General features: G+C 43.1%; 1 protein-coding gene across 1 annotated transcript in view; it reads right to left on the bottom strand.

Moving 5' to 3' along the window:
- Positions 1-22,995, bottom strand: part of PSMA6 (proteasome 20S subunit alpha 6) — a 502,474-nt gene that overhangs the window by 133,150 nt on the left and 346,329 nt on the right. The gene's annotated exons all lie outside the window — the stretch shown is intronic.

The following is a 22,995-nucleotide window of genomic DNA, read 5'->3' as shown; positions in this document are numbered from 1 at the left end:
TTTCAGTTCTTATGGAATGCATCAAAATAGGACCAGAAGAAATGAGTCTTTAAAGCTTAAAAAGTTCAGTCTAAAATTAGAAAAAAACAGAAGGAAGAAGGGCAGGAAAACCTCATCAGCTTCTCCCAGAGTTCTGTTAAAACTCATGGGTAACCAACAGCAAACAATATTAACAGGACAAGCTTCAAATAATATACTCTCTGAAGATGATATTATCTTAAAGAGGAAGAAATGGGTATGTAATAGCAAAAGATGAATCCTCTGCAGTTCAGCCAAAGCAATCTCTGCCAGAAAGAGATACAGATTACAATCACTGCTGGAAGCCTTCCACTTTATTTCACAGAAGCACTCCCAAGTCTATATTATTTTAATTAACTTCTCCAGCGCCATTCTATTATTTTACATATTACACAATTTAATGCAATATTTTATTTACATAGTTTATTAAATTATTACAACTACTCTGATGTCTGAAAGATTTAATTTACTTCAGAGCAATTTAAACATGGAGAAGAGGGTACAATGAAGGGGAAGGAAACAGAAATTAAGAGTACTAGAATAGTAACATTTAATTTGCTTTGGGAGAAGGCACACCAATCAAAAAGACAGAGAATATTGTAAAAGAAAGGGAATGGAGTTGGGACTGATCCAGAAGACAATACTCATGGCTAGGGATGAACGAAAAACAAAGAGGCAGATTCAATAAAGCCTACACTAAGTGTACACTGCTGAGTTAACAGACAACACTGACATAAAGCACACCTTCTTCCTCCTAATTTTAGTTTTCCTATTGATATTCTTACAGCTTTAAATAGTGACAGGGATTCATAAAGGTTACCACAAAGTGAAGACTACATGTACACTTAGTGTAATCCTTCTGAGTGACTACAAAGCACAAAAAAATTTAATAAGAATTTTAATGAATATGTATCATGTACACAGTGTAGGCTTTATTGAATCTAGAAAGCTAGCAAGTACGGCTGATGCAAGGCAACCAAACTAGTATGCATCAAAATCAAAACGCCAGCACCAAAGATGAGCTGAAATGAATTTATTATTGAAACAAGTGAACTAGACCGGTTTCAGCATATAGCTTTCTTCAGTAGTATAGAAAAGAACCACGGTAAAAGCCAATGATTTATACACGTTCCAATGAAAACAATGACATCACTTCCTGTCTTAGGAAAAAAATCAAGTTGTTAACAAAAGATTAAAATATAATCAATAAATGACTAATAAATGACTGATGGTAACTCAAAACAAGCTACAAAGAATATATGGCATAGTTTTGAAAATGGAAAAAGTACAGTTGTGTACACTTGCCATAAATGTAGATGTTCGAGTGTCTTCACTGTTGCAGTCATGACTGTAGGGTTCTCCCCTGCCAGCAGGCAGTCCTCGGTCGGCCAGAATCCCAAAGTCTGGGTCCGGCGTCAGCTGTTCAGCCATGCTACCTGACGTCAGAGCGCCAGGAGTACAAAGTTGACAGCCGACACCATGTTCTCCAGTTTTTCTTGCCCCAGATGTCAGAAGTTCCAAAATGAGTAAGGTCCCATACCCTTTGCAAATACACCTCAGAAGAAGGGTGAAAAAAGGAACCACACAAAATAAAAAATAAGAGGGGATAGGTGGGAGGGAAACCCAGACTGCAACAGTGAAGACACTCTAACATCTACATTTATGGTAAGTGTACACAACTGTACTATGTTCATCGTGTTTCACTGTTGCAGTCATGACTGTAGGGTAGAATCCCAAAGCAGAAAGAAAGGGAGGTGGTCATAAAGTAGAGGGGGCGGCTATAAGGCCCTGCAAGACTGCAGAAGCAAAGTCTGCCCTAGACTTAGAGTAGAGAGGTAGATTGTAGTGCTTGGAAAAAGTATGCACTGAACTCCAAGTTGCAGCTTCCAAAATGTCTTTGGTAGGAACTCCCCTGAGGACGGCAGCTGAAGTGGCAGCAGCTCTGGTAGAGTGAGTCCTTATACTCCCTGGGATTTGCTTTCCATGGTGTGAATAGCAAAATCTGATTCCATGAGCAATCCATTTAGAAATGGTCTGTTTTGAAATGGCTTTACCTTGGGAACTTGAAGCATAAGAAACAAACAATTGCTCTGATTTCCTGGTGTCCATGGTTCTGTCTAGGTAAAAACGTAGTAGTCTGTGTACATCCAAGGAATGTAAGATCCTTTCCCCTTTATTTTGAGGAGTGGGGAAAAAGTTGGCAAGTGAATAGTTTGATTTAAAGCCACTTTGGAAACCACCTTAGGCATGAAAGTAGGATTAGTCCTTAAAGACACCCTGTCTTGATGAAAAATAATATAAGGTTCCACAGCCATAAGGGCTTGCAACTCTGAAACCCTCCTGGCAGAGGTCAGAGCTAACAGGATGGCTGTCTTCCAAGATAAAAACTTGATGTCAGATGAGGCAGCAGGCACAAAAGGAGGTAAGGTGAGCTTTTCCAAAACATAGCTGAGATCCCAAGCAGGAATGGGAGGAGATCTAGGGGGTCTTAAGTTCTTAGCTCCTCTGAGAAATTGTCTCATGAGCTGGTGGGAAAAGATAGGAGGGTCTGTATTATAATGGGCAGAAATAGCAGAGGTGTGTATCTCTATGGAAGAGAAAGAGAGACCCTTATGTAAGAGGTCTGACAGGTAAAGTGAAATCTGAGGAATGTTAGGAATAAGAGGATCAGAATCCTGAGCCTGCATCCAGGAACAAAATCTTTTCCATTTTCCTGCATAAGATTTTCTAGTGCTAGGACGTCTGGCTTCTAAAATGACATCCATAACCTGCTTGGGTAGGAGAGAATGAATCAAAGATCCTGGATTAACCAGGCCGCCAGGCTGAGAGTTTTGACATGGGAGTGTAGAATCTGACCCTGGTGTTGGGACAGAAGGTTCGGAATCTGTGGTAAAACCCAGGGTGGCTCTAGACAAAGGTTTTTCAGTGTTGGGTATCAAAACTGTCGAGGTCAATTTGGGGCCAGCAAGATTATCATCTTGGGCTTGTCCTGCTTGATCTTTAGTAATACCCGTGGAAGAAGAGGAAGAGGCGGAAAGGCATATCCCGAGAGGTTTCTCCAACTGAATGACAGAGCATCCACTTTCCAAGCTAGATCGTGGAAAGTCCTGGTGCAAAAAAATTTGTAGTTGATGATTGAGGTGGGATGCAAAGAGGTCTATGTGAGGACATACCCAGACTGTTGTAATCATCTTGAATATTTTGGAGTCCAACATCCATTCGTGTGGATCCGAAAGGTTTCTGCTCAGAATGTCTGCCAGGAAGTTTTGCTTTCCTGGTACAAACTGTGCTTGAAGGTCCAGATTGCAAGCAAGAGCTGTGTTCCAAAGGTCCATGGCTAGTCTGCAAAGGGGATAGGAATGAGATCCCCCTTGCTTGTTTATGTACCACATAACTGTGGTGTTGTCTGTCCATATCAGTAGTTGTCCTGGTTGTAGAAGATTCCTTAAGGCCAACAGAGCTTTCTGAACGGCTAACATTTCCTTTAAATTGATATGCAGGTGCTTCTGATCCTTTGTCCAAAGGCCCTGCAGACAGTTGCCCTGAAAATGGGCTCCCCATGCATAATCTGAGGCGTCCGTGGTTAGAATGTGAGTGGCAGGAGGCAGACAGAAGGGCTTTCCTTTGTTTACAGTACATGCCTTGGACCACCAAAGGAATTCCTTTTGAAGACAAGGCAGGACGGAGATCAGAATGTCTAGACTGTGACAATGCTGAGACCATACACTTTTTAGGTACCACTGTATTTTCCTCATATGTAGTCTTGCATGTGGTACGAGAAGGATGCAGGAGGCCATGTAACCCAGAGCCTGCAGGAATCTCCTTGCAGATAGCCGAGTTGTAGTTGCCAAGGTTTTGAAAGTTGAAGCCAGCTGTAACTGTTTTTCGTATGTCAGAAATGCCATCTGGGTTGTTGTGTTTAGAGAAGCGCCCAGAAAAATTATCCGTTGTGAGGGTGTCAAATTTGATTTTTTATGTTTACAGTGAATCCCAGGAACTTGAGAAGATTCTGAACAAACTGTAGATGCTGGAGTAAGACATCCTTGCTGTCTGCCTGAATAAGACAGTCGTCCAGATAAGGGTAAATCTGAATTCCCTTGAGTCTGCAATAAGCTACTACTGGAGCCAGGCACTTGGTGAAGACCCTGGGCACAGTAGACAATCCAAAGGGCAGCGTAGAGAATTGGTAGTGCCTCGATCCTCCCTTGAACCTGAGGTATTTTCTGCTTTCCTGTCTGATGGGAATGTGTAAATATGCTTCTTTTAAATCCAAAGTTACCATACATGCATTTTTGGTCAGCATTGGCAGTAGCTGCTGTAGAGTAAGCATCTTGAATTTTGGTATCTCTAGAAAGGTGTTCAAGACTGACAGATCCAGAATGGGTCTCCATGAATTTTGCTTCCTGGGGACTAGAAAGAGCCTTGAGTAAAAACCTTGTCCCATCTCTGAAAGTGGAACTAGTTCTATGGCTTTCATAGCCAAGAGAGCTTCCACCTGGTTTAATGCCTCTGACCATTGATGTTTTGGAAGATCTGGCCATCCGCTTGGCCTTGGTGGGGTATGAAAATGGAATTTGTAACCTCTTGAAACCACATCCAGAACCCACTTGTCTTGGGTTATATGAGTCCAATTTAGATGAAAAAGAGAAAGTTTTCCTCCGAGAGGGGCTTCCAGGCAAGAAGTTCCTGCAGCCCAACGGAGGGAGTCATTGAGTCTGTTTTCTCTGAGCTTGCGACCTGTCTTCTCCTCCCCTAGGGGTGGAAGCAGTCCACTGTCTTGGTCTATAAGAGGCTTGCGCTTGAGGCCTACCTCGGGGGCGTCTATATCTTCCCCTCTGAGGCCTGTCTGAATTGGGAAAGGACCAATTTTTTGTAGGCCAGTTCCTGCTAAATCTGGGTGGCTGTACTTGTAAGAAATCTTTAACTGTTTGCATGGACTTTGCCTTGTCCTCCATCTTTTTAATCACGTTTTCAGCTTTAGATCCAAATAGAACATTATGCTGAACAGGAGCATCCAATAATTTAGCCTTTACCTGATCTGGCAAATTTTGTTCCTTTAACCATGCATGCCTTCTAATTACTGTGCCAGAGGCAGCAGCCCTACAAGAAGCCTCCAAGGCATCAAATCCACAGTGTAAACCATGTTTCCCAACTTGTTCAGTGGCATGCAATAAGTCATGTATTTCCTTATCTGCACAGGCGGAAATGGAAGTTAGCTTTTGCTTTAAAACAGACAGGAGAAATTGCTGGTATTTCAGCATATGAAACTGATAAAGCCCTAATAGATAAAGTAGCAGAAGTGTACACTTTTTTGCCCCACCTTTCTAAAGATCTGGAATCCTTCTCAGTGGGAATGGGGTTTTTAGCAGAAGCGGCCTTAACGCCCTTAGGACCCTGAGAAATGGTTTCAGGGTCAGCAGTAGGGTTCTTGAATAAACACTGGTGGGAATCAGGAACCCTATAGTATCTGTCTGGCTTAACAGGAGCTGGCGGAAAAGAGTCAGGAGTTAAGTTAAGCCTCCGAAAAAGCATCATCCGCAATATCCAAAATAGGAGGGATAGCCAGGGGCCTATGTTGGGGAAAAAGAAGAAAATCCCTTAGTCTTTTCTTAGATTCCGAGTACTCCTGTCCTTCCCAGTGGAAATGTTCCCTCATTTCATGCAAAGTTTCCCCAAAAGAGAAATCCTCAGGGGGAGAAGCTGAAGGAATGGATTCCTCAGCATCAGAATCCTCATAAGGAGGGAAAGAATATTCCTGGTCAGAAGAAGAAACAGAAGCCTGATCAGAGGAGTCATAATAAACTTCCTGCCTTGGCCTTTTATCTGGAGGGGGATGTGAACCCCTAATCATAGTAAGTAAGTCCTCCGCCATTTTAAGTAACTGTTTCTGAGACTTGGGAGCCGGATCAGAAGAGGCCTGGGCTGCAGTCTTTGATTTGGAAGGAGTCTTTGCCTTTGTCTTTGCCTTTATAAGAAGCTGAGTAGGCCTGAAAACCACTTCGGAAGCCGGTACCTGCACAGCAGCTCCGGACCCATCCGAAGGAGCACTGTCCGAAGGTCCAACTGAAATATTCAAAGGCCTAGTTGGCTCCTCGTGGGAGTCCGTTTCGGCTATCGGTTCCGAAATGGCCGACGACAGGGACTGCAAAAGCACCTCACTGACGACGGCCGTACCTGAAGCTGGCTCCGCTTGTGCGATATCGTCTGATTTGGACCTCGGAGGCCTGTCTTTATCCTTGCGTCGTTTGTGAACTCCGGTAGCCGGAACCGTATCCGATGACATTTTGTAATTAAAACGCCTACCGAAGTAATGAAAAGCAAAATCGTAACTTCGTTTAATAGTACGTTGATTGAATCTAGCACAAAACCGACAACTAGCTACGTCGTGGTCAGGGCCTAAGCAAGGAATACAGTAAGAATGAAAATCCTTATGAGGTATTTGCTTCCCACATGAAATACAATTATCAACTTTTTATGACATCGGACTGGAGCAAGAAAAAAATTTCCCCAATGGGGTACTTAGCTTTGAGTAGGAGAAGAAAATCTTCGGACTGAAGTTTGATTAGAAAAAATGATCAGGAGTCAGCCGACCGGCACTTGCGAACTGCTATCACCGCACGGCAAGAAAGACTAAAGAACATGGCGTCGGCTGTCAGCTTTGTACTCCTGGCGCTCTGACGTCAGGGAGCATGGCTGAACAGCCGATGCCGGACCCAGACTTTGGGATTCTGGCCGACCGAGGACTGCCTGCCGGCAGGGGAGAACCCTACAGTCATGACTGCAACAGTGAAACACTATGAACATCTTACAATTTATTATTTAATCCTGGGGAAAAAGACCCCCTAGTTTTTTACCTGGCAAGTGCAGATAGCAAGGTAGTTAAGTTAAGGTTTGCAACTTGATTTTTTTCCTAAGACAGGAAGTGATGTCATTGTTTTCATTGGAACATGTGTATAAATTATTGGCTTTTGCCATGGTTCTTTTCTATACTACTGAAGAAAGCTATATGCTGAAACCAGTCTAGTTCACTTGTTTCAATAATAAATTCATTTCAGCTCATCTTTGGTGCTGGCGTTTTGATTTTGATGCATACTAGTTTGGTTGCCTTGCATCAGCCGTACTTGCTAGCTTTCTATTGTTACAGTAAAAAAAAAATAATAGGATCATACCCTTGTGGGCATTGTAGTTTCTGCAATTACATGTTCAAAACCAAAACATTCACCAGTAGGAAAGTACAGTTTTGTACCTACCATAAATGTAGATGTCCGAACTGGATAGCATCTGCAGTCATAACAACTGGGTTGTCCTGTCGTCAGGCAGCCCTTCAGTCGGCCGGATTCCAAAGTCCGGGTCCGGCTTCGGCTGATGTCGCACTCCACCCGACGTCATCTCTGTTGGTCTTCGGGTATAAAAGCATCAGCCGACGCCATTTTCCTCAGTGTTTCTTGCCCCAGATGCCAGAAGCCCTCTTGCAGGCTAAAATTTGGATAGATGCCAATGTTTCCAAATAGATAGAGGTAAACACAACAATAAGCATGTATGTACATATATACAAACAAATACACCATAAAGACTCCCCAACAGCTAGCTATTAGGAGGGTAAACACCCTAGGAGTACCACAGAGGGGAAGGAGGGAGGTAATCCTGACTGCAGATGCTATCCAGTTCGGACATCTACATTTATGGTAGGTACAAAACTGTACTATGTCCTTCATGGATGCATCTGCAGTCATAACAACTGGGTAGAATACCATAGCCAACTAGGGAGGAGGATAAAAGTAGATTATGGTGTGTTTAGGATCCCTTGCAGTACAGCAGTGGCAAACCCTGCTCGGGATCTGGAATATAGAGGCAAATTATAATGCTTGGCAAATGTATGCACGGAGGTCCAAGTAGCCGCCTCAATAATGTCTTTGGTTGCCACTCCTCGTAAGAAGGCTGTGGTAGTGGCTGTTGCCCTTGTAGAATGAGGTCTTATGTTCTGTGGAATTGGTTTTCCATGGAAGGAGTAACAGAATCGTATGCAATTTCCTATCCATTTGGAGATTGTCTGTTTGGAAATAGCTTTTCCTTCCCTTCCTGTTGCATAGGCTACAAAAAGTTGGTCAGTCTTTCTGCTATTTTTGTTCTGTCCAAGTAGTAGCGTAGCTGTCTATGTACATCCAAGGTATGCAGTATTCTTTCCCTCTGTTTTGTGGGTTGGGAAAGAAGGTAGGTAGGTGGATTGCCTGGTTTAAAGACACTCTGGATACCACCTTGGGCATAAATGTAGGATTAGTCCTCATGGACACTCTATCTTGGTGGAAGATTAGGAAGGGTTGCACTGCCATTAAGGCCTGTAGTTCTGAAACCCTCCTTGCTGAAGTAATTGCCAGTAGGAAAGCAGTTTTCCATGACAGGTGTTGTAGGTCTGCTGTTGCTGCTGGTTCAAAGGGTGATAGTGTCAATTTTTCTAGCACAAAGTTCAAATCCCAAGCTGGTAATGGTGGTTTCCTTGGAGGTTTTACATTCTTGATTCCTCTGAGGAACTGCCTGAGCAAAGGGTGCGAGAAAACAGGAGGATCAAAGCTGTATTCTGCTGAAATAGCTGATGCATGTATCTTGATGGAGGAGTAGGACAGGCCTGAATGAAGAAGTTCGGCCAGATACTCCAAAATGTTAGGCATATCTATGTTTGACACATCTTTTCCTCTTTCTGTACTCCAAATGACAAACCTTTTCCATTTTCCAGCATAGTTCCTTCTTGTTGAAGGTCTGCGTGCTTCAAGAATAATGTCTTTTACTCTTTGGGAAAGTTCTGGATTAGCTGCTGCTATGTGATGTTCCATGCAGTTAGTTGCAACGTTTTTAGGTTTGGATGTATGATGCTGTAGTTGTTCTGAGTTAACATCAAGGGCATCAGGGGTATTGGCCACATATTGTTCCGAGACATGCTCCTCAGTAGTGGGTACCAGTGTTGTCTTGGCCAGTTCGGAGCTATCAGGATTATCCTTGGACGTTCTTCCTTGGTTTTCAGTAGTACCTTGTGTATCAAAGGAAGAGGTGGGAATGCATATGCTGTTAGGCCTTTCCAGTTGAAGGAGAGCGAATCCACTTTCCATGCTAGTGGGTGGAATGTCCTTGTGCAGAATTTTTTGAGCTGGTGATTGAGAGGTGATGCGAAAAGGTCTATCTGTGGCATTCCCCATTTCTTTGAGATGGTCTTGAAGATGTCCGGGTGCAGCTTCCATTCGTGGGCATCCGAAGTGGTTCTGCTTAATATGTCTGCTAGAGTATTGTCTTTCCCGGTACAAATATTGCCTGTAACTGGATGTTGTAGCTGAGTGCCAGGGTCCACAGCTCCAAGGTCATTCTGCATAGGGGGTATGAATGAGTGCCTCCCTGTTTGTTGATGTGCCACATGACTGTGGTGTTGTCTGTCCTTATCATCAACTGGCCCTCCTTGAGAAATGGTTTGAACTTTTGGATTGCCAGTTTTACTGCCAGCATTTCTTTTAGGTTGATGTGCAGGTGAAGTTGATCCTGTGTCCACAATCCTTGCACGCATTTGTCCAGCATGTGGGCCCCGCATCCTAGGTCTGAAGCGTCTGTTGTGATGGTCTGGCTTGCTTGACATCTGCGAAAGGGTAGGCCTGGGTTTGACTGGCATGCCTGAGCCCACCATAGGAACTCCTGTTTTAAGCATGGAATTAGTGGGATTTCTGTTTCTAGACTGTGTCTGTGTTGGGACCATAAATTCTTTAGGTACCACTGTAGTTTTCTCATATGTAGTCTGGCAAATGGAACCAAGATTATGCATGATGCCATGAAGCCCAAGGCCTGCAGTACTTTTCTTGCTGTTAACTTGTTCAGTTTTGTTAGTGCCAAGAAGTAAAGAGGAAGTTCTTTTGTTTTCTGTAGTCAGGAATGCCATTTGTTTTACTGTGTCCAATTCCGCACCCAAGAATGTCCTTGTTTGGGATGGTATCAGCCTTGACTTTTGTAAATTGACTGTGTATCCCAGTGCTTGTAGCAAGTAAATGACCCTTTGTAAATCTGTTGTCAGCTTGCTTTTGTTGTCCCCTTGTAGCAGGCAGTCGTCCAGGTATGGGTAAATTTGAATTCCCTGTAGTCTGCAATGGCGATTACTGATGCCAGGCATTTTGTGAATACTCTGGGCGCAGTAGATAAGCCAAAGGGCAATGCTGAGAATTGATAGTGCTCTGATCCTGCAAGAAATCTGAGGTATCTTCTGCAGATTGGTCGAATGGGGACGTGCAGGTATGCCTCCTTGAGATCTAGAGTTACCAGCCAAGACTCCTTGCCCAGCATGGGAAGAAGCTGCTGTAGGGTCAGCATTTTGAATTTTGGGACAATGATGTATGTATTTAAGGTGGACAGGTCGAGAATTGGTCTCCAACTTTTTTCCTTTCTTGGAACTAGGAATAGTCTGGAATAGAACCCCTTTCCTTGCTCTGCTGTTGGCACTCTTTCCACAGCTCTCATGTTTGCTAACTCCATTATCTGGCGTAGAGCTTCTGTTTTTTGATTTGGTGGTAGATTTGGCATTCCTCTTTTGACTGGTAAAGTGTGGAAGTGAAACCGGTAACCTTGATCTATGGTTTGTAAAATCCACTTGTCCTTTGTTATGCAGTGCCAGTTCCTTGAAAATAAGGTTAACTTTCCGCCTAGAGGAGCTGCTATTTGTTCCCTGGTAGGCGGATTTAGGGTTAAGTCACTGTGGTTGTGCTGATGTAGTGGCAGTGGCTGTGTCTGTGCCACTGTTGTTACCTTGCCACTGTCGTCCTCTGTAGGCACCTCCTCTGGATTGGTTTCTGCCTCTGGAACGTCTATTCCTGCCCCTTTGAAATTTTGTGGAGTCAGGAAAGGACCAATTTTTGGCAGGCCAGTTCCTGCTAAACCTTGGGGTTGAACCTGCAAGAAATCTTTAACAGTTTGAACAGATTTTGCCTTTTCTTCCATTTTCTTCATAACCTGCTGGGCAGGTGTACCAAACAAACTTGTCTTGTCCATAGGAGCATCTAGCAGCTTAGCTTTAACATGATCCGGTAAAGCTTGTTCCTTTAGCCATGCATGCCTTCTTATCACTGTGCCTGTCATGGCTGATCTAAATGAAGCCTCCAGTGCATCATAGCCACATTTTAAGGAATGGTTGCTAACCTGTTGTATGTTATTTACCATCTCTAATACATATTTCTTATCAAGAGATTCATCAGTGGTTAGTTTTTTAGTTAACTGATCGAGCATAAACTCTTGGTATTGTATCATGTGAAACTGACAGTTTAAAGCTCTAGCTGAGAGAGTAGCTGAAGTGTAGACCTTTTTACCCCATCTGTCTAATGACCTTGCTTCCCTTTCAGAAGGAGTAGGGTTTTTAGCTATGGTCGCGACTACTGCCTTGGGACCCTGGGATATAGTTTCTGGGTCTGCAAGTGGGGCCTTGTAAAGGTGGTGATGAGTATCTGGCACCCTGTAAAATCTGTCTGGTTTGGCAGGGGCTGGGGTAAAGAATCTGGAGCCAGCAAACATCATTGAAAGCATCATCCACCACAGAGAGAACAGGAGGTATAGCTAAGGGCCTGTGCTGTGGGAGGTGCAGAAAGGTCCTAAGTCTTTTTCTGGAGTCTGAAAAATCCTGTTGCTGCCATTGGAACTGTTCTCGCATGGCATGCAAGGTTTCCCCAAAGGAGAATTCTTCTGGTGGGGAAGCAGCTGGAATGGATTCTTCAGCATCAGAATCTTCAAAATTGGAGAAGGGAGCCTCTGGCTGGTCAGTTATGTCTGATTCATCAGCAGATTCATCAGAAGACACTGGCTCAGGGGGCTCTGCCCTAGGTCTCTTCTCTGGGGGCTGAGAGGCCCTATCTGGGTGGGATTGAGATCCTCTGATTAAAGAAATTAAATCTTCTGCCAAAGTAAGCATTTGGGAACTAGAAGAGGGCCTGGATGTGGGGGGTTTAACAGGCACTGTTTTAGTAGTCTTGGCTGCTTTAGCCCTGGCGAAGGCCTTAAAGGACATGGCTGCTGGAGGCCTAGCAGCACCACGTGCTGGGGTAGAGACATCCAAGGGGATGGTGTCTGATAAGTCAACCACCGTAGTGGGTAAAATTTCTGAGGTCGATTCAAGAGTTGTAGCAGGGGCCTCAGTTGTAGGAATAGGTTCAGCTGTACTTAGATCAGTTTTCTCGGTTTCGGCCGAAACCGAGACACTCGCGGTTTGCTTAACCATGGTTTCGGCCGAAACCGCGGACCGCGAGTGTCGGTCTTTACCTTTGCGTTTTTTGGTAGATTGGGTAGTCGGAGGATCAGATGGCATAATGTACGCAAAATCAGAACCGAAAAACTGTTCTGCAAACTCCGACCGACGCCTAAGCGTTCGTCGGTTGAAAGAAGCACAGGCCGAACAGGCTGCTACGTCGTGGGCTGGGCCTAAACAAGGCAGACAGTAAGAGTGGAAATCTTTATGAGGTATTTGTTTCCCACAGGTTAAACAATTGTTAACTTTTTCTGACATCGGCTGAGGCAAGAAAGAGTCCCCAACGGGGTACTTAGCTTTAGAAGTCTTCAAGTAGTATTCGGTAGAAGTAATCTCTGGATCCGACCGACCAGCACTTGCGAACAGCTTCTGCTTGGCCACGCGCAAGAAAGACTGAGGAAAATGGCGTCGGCTGATGCTTTTATACCCGAAGACCAACAGAGATGACGTCGGGTGGAGTGCGACATCAGCCGAAGCCGGACCCGGACTTTGGAATCCGGCCGACTGAAGGGCTGCCTGACGACAGGACAACCCAGTTGTTATGACTGCAGATGCATCCATGAAGGACATCACTGGACAATTATACAACATATACGGATTTGGCAAATGCAGTACGGACTGGGTAGTCTACCTTGCTACCTGCACTTGCCAAGCCTTTTATGTAGGCCAGACATCTAGACAGTTCAGGATCAGAATGTCTGAACACTTAGGTGATATCAGAAATGCACGTATGACCAATGCTTTGTACAGACATACAATTAATCATCCCACGGCCAAATTCTCATTTATTATTATTGATCACATCACTGGCAATCGATCATTCAAAACAGGATGGCACGATATACTCAACAATAAAGAAAGAAAATGGATCATAAAACTAGGGGGTCTTTTTCCCCCAGGATTAAATGATAAATTGTAAGTTTTCCATTTTCAAAACTATACCATATATTCTTTGTAGCTTGTTTGAGTTTTGAGTTACCATCAGTCATTTATTAGTCATTTATTGATTATATTTTAATCTTTTGTTAACAACTTGAATTTTTCCTAAGACAGGAAGTGATATTGTTTTCATTGGAACATGTGTATAAATTATTGGCTTTTGCCATGGTTCTTTTCTATACTACTGAAGAAAGCTATATCCTGAAACCGGTCTAGTTCACTTGTTTCAATAATAAATTCATTTCAGCTCATCTTTGGTGCTGGCGTTTTGATTTTGATGCATACTTTATTGAATCTAGCCCAAAGAGGAGGCACTATAATGAAAACAGAAGTAGGTCATGTAAGGGGAGGACAAAAAGGAGCATTTGTGCGCTTGTGGAGTGTAAGAAATGTTTATCAACAAAGCAAATCAAGGTAGAAGTAACAATGGCAGATTAATCATATGGCAAGAGAAAATTACAGTTTTGTACCTACCATAAATGTAGATGTTCAAGTGCTAATATAGCTGCAGTCATAACAGATGGGTTTTCCTGCCGTCAGGCGGGTCCTCTGTCGGCCGAATTCCAAAGTCTAGGTCCGGCGTCGGTTGTCGTCGCTTCTTCCCTGACATCAGAGCGACAGGGGTATAAAAGAACCAGCCGACGCCATTTTCTTCAGTTTTTCTTGCCCCAAATGTCAGGTGCCCCCAGAAGGAAGGCTAACCATAAATTTATGTAATGATGCAAATGCAATATAATCAAAAAACAGTAGTTGCAAGCAAATACACCATAAAAGAATACCCCAATGAGGTTGTATGAGGAGGTGTTAGCCATTAGGCCTGTCCCAAGAGGGGAAGGAGGGAGGGAAACCTGGACTGCAGCTGTATTAGCACTCGAACATCTACATTTATGGTAGGTACAAAACTGTACTATGTTCATCGTGCATACAGCTGCAGTCATAACAGATGGGTAGAATCCCAAAGCTAATAAAGGGGTGGTAGGCACCAAGTGGAACTAGGAGGAGCCAGGATGCCCTGCAAGAGGTAGCTGTGGCCCTTGTGGAGTGATATCTGATGCCTGTAGGTACAGTTTTACCATGAAAAGAGTAACAAAAGCGTATGCAGTGGGCTATCCATTTTGAGATTGTCTGTTTGGAAATAGGGTTCTCTTGAGCACCTGCAGCATAGGACACAAAGAGTTGCTCTGATTTTCTGAAAGGCTTTGTTCTGTCCAAATAATAACGGAGCTGTCTGTGAATGTCCAAGGAATGTAGTAGTCTCTCCCCTTTGTTTTGTGGATTAGGGTGAACGGTAGGTAAGTGGATAGCCTGATTCAAGGCTACCCTGGATACTACCTTTGGCATAAATGAAGGATTGGTTCGTAAGGAAACTCTGTCCCGATGGAAAATGATGAAAGGCTGCACAGCCATGAGGGCTTGTAGTTCCGAAACCCTGTGTGCTGAGGTGATAGCTAGAAGGAAGGCTGTTTTCTATGACAAATACTGCAGATCTGTTGAAGCAGCTGGCTCAAAAGGAAGCAGGGTTAGTTTTTCTAGAATGAAATTGAGGTCCCAAGCAGGTACTGGTTGTTTCCTTGGGGGTTTTATATTCTTAGCCCATCTGAGGAACTGCCTCAAGAGAGGGTGAGAGAATAAAGGAGGATCAGTGTTGTACTCTGCCGAAATGGCTGAGGCATGGATTTTGATGGAGGAGAATGAAAGTCCACTGCTTAGCAGCTCGGCTAGGTACTGTAATATTTGAGGTAAATTCAGTATTCCAGGATTTTGATCCTTTTTCTGATTCCAGGCACAAAACCGTTTCCATTTTGTAGAGTAGGCTTTTCTAGTAGAAGGCCTTCTGGCCTCCAAAATGACATCCTGCACCTCCTTGGAGAGTAGGGTCTGCTGTGAATTTAAGGAATCCTCCATGTGGCTAGATTGAGTGTTTTCAGTTGACTGTGAAGAGTTTTGAAGTTGTGCTGAGTCAGTAGAAGAGGCATTAGAGGCAGGATCCATGGTGGGGAATGCGTCAGGCTCCTCAGGAGTGGGTACCAGTGTTGTCTTGGCCAGTCTGGAGCAATGAGAATCATCTTTGGTCTGTCTGCTCTGGCTTTTAATAGAACTTTGGCCAGCAGTGGAAGAGGTGGAAAGGCATAAACCGTCATTGTTGTCCAAATGAAAGAGAGTGCGTCCACTTTCCAGGCCTGTGGATGAAAGGTCCTTGAGCAGAATTTTGTCAATTGGTAATTTCTGTGGGTGGCAAAGAGATCTATGTCTGGCCTTCCTCATGCTTGAATTATCATTGTAAAAACTTGAGGATGCAACTTCCATTCGTGTGGATCTGTCATATTTCTGCTCAGGTTGTCTGCCAGTGTGTTTTCCTTCCCTGGCAGGAATTGTGCTTGAAGTTGGATTTGCAATTCCAGAGCCGTGTTCCAAAGGGACATGGCTAGTCTGCACAGGGGGTATGAATGGGTTCCTCCCTGTTTGTTTATGTACCACATCACTGTGGTGTTGTCTGTCCTTATCAATAGCTGGCCTGGATGCAGTAAGTCTTTGAAAGCCATAATAGCATTTATTACTGCTAGCATTTCCTTTTGATTGATGTGTAGGTGCTTTTCTTTTTGTGACCATTTGCCCTGAATGCACCGATCTGTCATCTGCGCCCCCCAGGCGTAGTCCGAGGCGTCTGTTGTGATGACTTGATTTGCTTGAAGCTTGCAGAATGGGAGACCTATATTTCTTTGGCATGCTTGAGCCCACCACAGAAATTCCTTTTGAAAACATGGAATCAGTGGTATGACTGTTTCCAAACTGTTGCTGTGTTGAGACCATAAGTTTTTTAGGTACCATTGAAGTTTCCTCATATGCAGCTTTCCACATGGGATTAGCAGGATGCAAGATGCCATGAATCCCAGAGCCTGCAGGATTTTCCTTGCAGTCAGCCTGGTGAAGGTTGCCAATTTTCTGAAGTACCGAGTTAAATGCCCTTGTTTCTCTGGTGTGAGGTAGGCCATCTGGGTGTTTGTATCCAAGCTGGCACCCAGGAAAATTATTGTTTGAGAGGGTATTAGTCTTGACTTCTTTTTGTTGACTGTGTACCCCAGAGATTTCAACAACATTATTACAAATGCCAGGTGTTTCAGAAGAGTGTGTTTGCTGTCCGCTTGGATCAGGCAGTCGTCCAAATATGGGTATATTTGTATCCCTTGAAGTCTGCAGAAGGCAATTACTGATGCCAAGCATTTCTTGAACACTCTGGGCGCAGTAGATAAGCCAAAGGGCAATGCAGAGAATTGATAATGGGATGAACCTGCAAGAAATCTGAGGTATCTTCTGCAATCTTGTCTGATTGGGACATGCAGGTATGCCTCCTTGAGGTCCAATGTTACCAGCCAAGACTCCTTGCCCAGCATGGGAAGAAGCTGCTGTAATGTGAGCATCTTGAACTTTGGTAGGAGTAAATATGTGTTTAGGATGGATAGGTCCAAAATAGGTCTCCAATGTTTGCCCTTCCTTGGTACCAGGAATAGTCTGGAATAAAAACCTTGACCCTGTTCTTGTGCAGGTACCTCTTGAATAGCTTTCATGTCCATGAGATCTGAAATTTGTTTTTGTGCCTCTGCCCTTTGATTATGTGGCAGGTTTGGCATGCCTCTCATTTTTGGAAGGGTGTGAAAGTGGAATCTGTAGCCTCTGTCTATAATGTCCAGGATCCATTTGTCTTTTGTGACAATATGCCAATTTTTCGAAAATAATGCCAGTTTTCCGCCTAAAGGTGCTGCCATTTGAGCCTTGCTTGGCATGCAAAGGGGAAAGTCATTGGGTCTGCTTTCTGAATGGCTGTGAACTATCCTCACCCCCTCTTGGTGTAGGTGTTTGCCATTGTCTGCCTCTAAATGACCCTTGAGATTGCCCTCTACCCCTCGGGCGCCTGTATCTACCTCTTTGAGGTCTGTCTGTGGCTGGAAAGGACCAATTTTTTGAAGGTCAATTCCTACTGAAGCGTGGGGGTTGTACCTGTAGGAAATCTTTCACTGTTTGCATTGATTTTGCCTTTTCCTCCATTTTCTTTAATACCTCATCAGCTTTAACACCAAACAATACATCTTTTTGAAGAGGTGCATCTAGTAATTTAGCTTTGACATGATCTGGTAAGGTTTGCTCTTTGAGCCAAGCATGTCTACGTATGACTGATCCTGTAACAGCAGCTCTACAAGAGGTCTCTAAAGCATCAAAACCACATTGCAAGGTATGTTTACCCACTTGCTCTGCACTATGCAACAAATCCTGCAACTCATTCAAGTCTGGTTGTTCAGGTTGTGACATTTTGCTTTTCAACTGAGATAACAAAAACTGTTGAAACTTTAACATATGGAACTGACAGTTTAATGCCCTCATGGTTAAGGTGGCCGAGGTGTATACCTTTTCCCCCCACCTTTCTAAAGCTCTGGAATCTCTCTCTGAAGGTAATGGATTATTGGCAGTAGAGGCCTTAATTCCCTTGGGACCCTGTGAAATAGTTTCTGGGTCAGCCGCATGGCTTTTGTATAGGAATTGGTGTGAATCAGGAACCCGGTAATACCTGTCAGGCTTGACTGGAGCTGGAGGTAAAGAATCTGGGTTAAGGCTGGCCTCTGAATACACATCATCTAGTATGTCTAAGACAGGAGGTATAGCCAGAGGCCTGTGCTGAGGGAGCAAGAGGAAATCCCTGAGCCTTTTCTTGGAGTCTGAGTACTCTTGGCCTTCCCAGTGGAAGTGTTCCCTCAAGGCATGCAATGTTTCCCCAAAAGAGTAATCCTCGGGGGGGGGAGACAGAGGGAATGGACTCCTCTGCATCAGAATCTTCGAAAGGGGAGTAAGAATGTTCCTGGTCCTCAGAATGTTCTGAAGTAATAGAGGCCTGGTCCGAGGAAAGGTATTCTTCCTCCACTCTGGGCCTTTTGTCCGAGGGGGGTTGAGAACCCCAGATAAGAGTAATCAAATCTTCAGCCATTTTGAGCATCTGCTTTTTAGGCATGGGGCCTTGAGAGGGGCCCTGTGCAGCTTGTCTTTTAGAATGCATGGCTGCTTTAGATTTAGTGTAAGCCTTAATGGAAAAAGAAGACGAAGGCCTGAAGACACCTTGAGAGGTGGCAGGCCTGTCTGAACTCTGAGTTTCCCCGCCAAGAGTGGCTTTGGTATCTGTAGTCGGGGTGTGGGCCGAACAGCCTGCGACCTCAGGCATAGAAGACACCGCTAATGAAGTGTCATCGGTAGTCAGGGGCTGCGTAAGCGCCTCGCTGAGAACCGGAGCACATGTAGTCAGCTTTAGCGTGGTGTCGGTAGAAGTCGCGGACCTCATATGTCGGTCCTTATCTTTACGCCGTTTACTCAAAATTGGAGTCGGAGTATCCGACGACATGTTGTAATTAAACTTTTTGCCAAAATAGTGTTGGGCGAACTCCGCCCGACGCTTAATAGTGCGTCTGTTGAATGTAGCACAAAAACGACAGGCCGAGACGTCGTGGTCTGGGTCTAAGCAAGGTATACAGAGGGAATGGAAATCCTTATGCAGTATTTGCTTCCCACATGAAATGCAATTATTAACTTTGTCTGACATCGGTCTGAGGCAAGAAAAGTTGCCCCAATGGGGTACTTAGCTTTCAAGAAGTCTTCGGTTGAAAAATATTCGTAATCTCAGGAACTGGCCGACCGGCACTTTTGAATTGCTTCTGCTTCGGGCACCACGCGGCAAGAAAGACTGAAGAAAATGGTGTCGGCTGGTTCTTTTATACCCCTGTCACTCTGACGTCAGGGAAGAAGCAATGACAACCGACGCCGGACCTAGACTTTGGAATTCGGCCAACCGAGGACCCGCCTGACGGCAGGAAAACCCATCTGTTATGACTGCAGCTGTATGCACGATGAACATCCAAGTAAAACATGGGGAACTGGGAATATGCACTTACCAAATGCAGACGGAAGAGGATTCTTCAGCATTTTTAGTATAAGGAAAAAGAGGGAAGGTCGGATGTAAAACAAGTAGAAAAATACTGTGTGATGTCAAAAGTCAAGGTGGATATAAAGAAGAAATGTAACATAAGAAGGCAGGAGGAAATAAAGGGAGTAATGTTCAAGGGAGAATGGACAAATGTATGGAATCAACTACCTTCACTAATGGATGTAGGGAAGACTACTGCAAAGGGATGAAACTGAGCAACTGGAGTAAGAACTACTAAGCAGTCAAAGGAATAAAGTAGACTTGAGTGATGATATGGTAGAGTTTAAACATGTTCCTTTGTCATTTCCCAATCATCTATATAATTATGTGTAGTTCTGGAGTACTTTCAATTAAAACACACCGAGAACCTAATCTCATAGTAGATTAATGGAATTCCAATTGAAAGCTCGTGAAGAAAAAATAAAGGAGTCAGTTGTATTATGTATGTTTAAAAAAAAAAACACCACAGTCTTTGGACGAAAATATGGCAGAGGAAGAGAAAGCAGTGGCTTTCTAGTTGATCTGGATAATGAAGAACACTAACAGAAAAGATGTCTTGGGAGTAACTAATATTAGCATCTGAAAAAGTTGGTATTAAATGGATAACTATACAGTCTTGGTAAAGGAAAGAGATGCTGAAGTTGAAGTTAGCAGTCATTCTAGATTAGAGAACTGCTGCCAGAAGAGAATAAGTTTTTTTTAAAAAAAAAATTAAAGCACGTACTGTGGACTCATCTAGAAATGCTAAAAGAGACAGAAACATACTAATAAGACTGACCATAATGAAACAAACAAAAAAAACCTACATTCCTGGCATTCCAGAAAACAACAGGAATGAACAGACTGGCTTTTATGTAGAAGTTTGTAAACGGAACTGATGCATTTAAGGCAAATAAGAAGAGAAAGGAGCCACAGATTTTTTATTCCTGGATCAGTGTTTACATAATTGGCTCGTTTTTCTGATGCTCATACTTGAGGCAAATTCTATCACTTTCACTGAATCCTGGCAAGGGTTTGAAGGCTGGTGAAAAATTAGTGTTCTTTTGAAAATTATTACTTTGTAAAGTCCAGTAAAAAAAGAAATGAAAAACAGCTCAGTTTCTAGATCTAGTGGGGGAATGTTTAAGAAAGTTGCAGTTCTGAAATGTTTTATCCAAATATATAACAATCTACTTTCCTTTAAAGACTTGCAAGGAAACTATGGAAACGTGAACCAGAGAAATCACACAAGTGAGTTAAATTGGTATAGTTGAAGAGCCAACTAACACAGCATGTAAAGGGCTCAAATGCAGAGATTGAGTAATCTGTAGTTTCTACATCATTCAGGGAGTCATGAGAAGTTTTCCGTTTTTTAGAAATACATGTTACATAGGCATAAGACTGCATTGCGTGGTATTGCCTTCATTATTTGTTTTTATGTATCAATGAATTTTCTCTAAGTGTAATGTAATAAATGGAACACTGTTATTATTCTCCAAATCTAGGAAGACAACAAGCAAGCCAGTTAAGTATATTTTTGATATAAGACAGGTATTTAAAGTTTGATCAGCACCTTTCCATACGGTTATGCACTAGTATAGTTATTTCGTACTAGCTACAGCATAAACAGCTAAAACCACAGAACATCAGGACACTACTACCTTTAACAGCTGTAATAATACACTTTGGCCTGCCACACTTCTTTTTTGTTTGTAGCAGTATGATGTGTGCTACAGCTTTTTAAAGCTGTTACAGAATCAGATACACTACACTTCTCGCCTGTGCTGCAGCATTAAATGTGTCAAAGTTCTAAAACACTTGGTACTCCTTTGTCTTTTTTCTCTCCATCTTCTACTACACTGGAACAGTGAAAGCTCCATGTACTACAAAGACTTGTAGGGCACCAAGTGTGTTACAGCTTTCAAAGCTGTAAAACATTTGACTGCCCCATACTAGGGTTGCCACCTCTTGTGATGCAGAAAACTGGACTGAAGCCATGCCCCCTGCACTACCTGTAACTCCTCCCAGGCTCAGCCCATCTCCACTCACATCTACACCCATTTTATGATGTTAATACGCATGTCATTAGGGCGGAACGTCACTTTTAGTACATTTTTAAGCACCTAATCTGTGTACTTTTTTTTGCTGTTGTCTGGTTCGCTGTTAGCATTTTGGGGCCCCAGCAAATGCCAAGTTGGGGGCCCCTTGGGCAATTCCAGTCTAAGTATCACCCTGTTACTGCCACCCCTCCTAAACAACCTTTTATTTAATGCTATAGTGTTTTAGAGGTAGTATACATAGCCTGAACTGTATTACAGTGCTCTTACATTATGACAGGCCTGGGTACCACACTATGCTGACTCATTTCACAGAAGGACAGTCACAGTTACTGGCATTTTCTTGTAGCAATGATACATTACAACTCTATATAATATACAGGGCTGGACTTAGGTGAAATGGTGCCCTAAGCAGTGCCTACTGCCCCCCCCCCCCCCCACACACACACACACACACACATTCCTTGGGCTCCCGTATTCCCTTCTGCTGCCCTATGTTGATCATATTTTTATATTATATATTTTTGTTTCGTTCTAGCATCTTAAACTTTTATAAGTTATACTGTGCTAAGCTAGAATATGCAGCGTACTGCTCGCCTAGCCAATAGTTTTACTCGAGTGTTTTCTCATGAGTTTTAGCTTTGTTGTACACGTGTGAGTCTAGGAGCCAGTACACGCCAGGTATTTACATATGTTTTTATATAGTTTGATGCATTTATATGACCAGTTTAAAGTTTTTTTACAGGTTAAATGCTGGATTTGCTGCATTTGTCTACTACATTCTTCATTCTGTGGTTTTGGAATTTGGTCATTACACATTCGAACCTTCCTATATGATAACAGGGCGTGTAGTTAGTTTAACTGATTGTTTAATTAATATTCAGTTAGGATTGGATGATGCAAATTTAAAAGTAGGCTATGTATTCGTTTTGATATGTCTGATGAAGCGTGGTTGATCCACGGGAAAGCGCTTACTTTAGCCTTTTCATTGTTTTATTAAATAAATGTTTTCCTTCATATGCCGTGCTTGTCGTTAGCCTGTTTGATATATTTGATTTGCTTTGTTGAAATGGGAACCGGACTTTACCTGGTGCACTGGTTTTGTGTTTGTTGCTTACTGTTACTGATTCTACTGCACAGGAGCATGACAAAGGGACTCAGTATTGAGCTTTGCACTCACTGGGACTAGGACAAGGCTGAAGAGAGTCTTCTATGCAGTTGAGGGGTATGTTGAACCTACTCTGGAATTCAAATATGTTTAAAAAAAGTTAGTCAGTGCTTGCTGAATTTTATTATTTGCCAGTAATTGCAGGTGTGGGGGTAGCCACATTCTTTGATTTCCCTTGCCTATTTAAGTGGTACAGTGTGAAATGTTTTCTGCTTAAAAACCTCAGCTTTGGCCAGCTAAGAACTAGCTGTATTCAACTGGACATATAAGAGAATTTAAGTACCTTTATCTGCACTTTTTTTCAAAAAATACAGTATTTAAATTGATTTAACTGTGTTTCAGGAATATTAACTGAAATGGAAGTTAGTCAGTGCTTGCTGAATTTTATTATTTGCTAGGAATTGCAGGTGTGGGGGTAGCCACATTCTTTGATTTCCTGTCCTTGCCTATTTAAGTGGTACAGTGTGAAATATTTTCTGCTTAAAAACCTCAACTTTGGCCAGCTAAGAACTACCTGTATTCAACTGGACGTATAAGAGAATTTAAATACCTTTATCTGCACTTTTTTTAAAAAAATACAGTATTTAAATTGATTTAACTGTGTTGCAGGAATATT

Source organism: Protopterus annectens, chromosome 6.part0 (genome assembly GCF_019279795.1).
Source record: "Protopterus annectens isolate FY-2018-M chromosome 6.part0, PAN1.0, whole genome shotgun sequence".
Classification (NCBI taxonomy): Eukaryota; Metazoa; Chordata; order Ceratodontiformes; family Protopteridae; genus Protopterus; species Protopterus annectens.
The sequence above is the reverse complement of the archived record's forward strand: the minus strand, read 5'-3'. Positions and strand labels throughout refer to the sequence as shown.